Genomic DNA, 914 nt, shown 5'->3' on the forward strand with positions numbered 1-914 from the left:
TGATTGGACACTGCACTGGGCATCACAAGAAGAAGGGTGGTCTAGAGTTCTTTTAGGTAAATAAAAATAAAGATCCACTGAAAGCTATGCAAAACTACTATTAAGAAGACCACTGCTGAGCAAGGTTGCAAAGTAACAGTAACATAGCTTTCATTGTCACACGTCATCCAGCTGGGTGACTTGCCACAGGTCTTTGGTGAAAGCATATCTTTGAGGGGAGTTCGAAGACAGAGAAAGCAGAGGGAGGCAGACAGAGAGTCAGGGAGTTATTGCATTAGAGAGTTACTGCATAACAGAGTTATATCATTAGTTAGAGTGTCATTTTATTAGCTAGAGACTTACAGTGTTAGAGAGCTGTACTGATTAATAAGAGAGGGAACGGAAGTGTACAGAAAATCATTGTACCTTTTAAAAAGTAAGTAGAATTTCTTAGTGGTTTCTGAATTTTCTATCATTATCCGGGAAGGTTCAGAATCACAGGGGACCATCCCTCCCCAGGCTGGATTATTTTCAAAACATTGTTGTCAGGCCAGTTTAAATGCTTCAGGTGATATGGCTTGCCTTTCATTTCAGGGGCACATTCAGAATGAGGACATATCCAAGTTCTGGAGGATGTTTTGACAAGATGTTATCAGTTCCTCCAGCTCCTTTGCTGCACTCTCTGCAAGCTGCTCATGACAATAAATTCATGTCAAGCCTGGAGGTGTCGGCTGCCTTGAGTACAGTGCAGTGATACAGAGCATGGAGACATTACAGTCACAGTTTCTCAACTTTTCACTCCGTTGGGTTGCAAAAGCTTTGGGAACTCTTAACAAAGAGGCATGCCAATGATGAGTCATTTAAAGCATGGAGGATGTGTTTCTTAAGCAAAAATGAGCTTTGCAGAGATGAAGGAGGAGGCAACCAATGTCAGG

At 42.0% G+C, this 914-nt stretch overlaps 1 long non-coding RNA gene across 1 annotated transcript; it reads left to right on the forward strand.

The window, feature by feature from the left end:
• The first annotated feature begins 221 nt into the window (after nucleotides 1–221).
• On the forward strand, nucleotides 222–700 carry LOC128417866 (uncharacterized). Its single transcript, XR_008331575.1, has 2 exons — nucleotides 222–415; nucleotides 574–700. It is a non-coding gene; the product is annotated as an uncharacterized LOC128417866 (long non-coding RNA).
• The last annotated feature ends 214 nt before the right edge of the window (nucleotides 701–914 follow it).

This window comes from Podarcis raffonei, chromosome 7, assembly GCF_027172205.1.
Source record: "Podarcis raffonei isolate rPodRaf1 chromosome 7, rPodRaf1.pri, whole genome shotgun sequence".
Classification (NCBI taxonomy): Eukaryota; Metazoa; Chordata; class Lepidosauria; order Squamata; family Lacertidae; genus Podarcis; species Podarcis raffonei.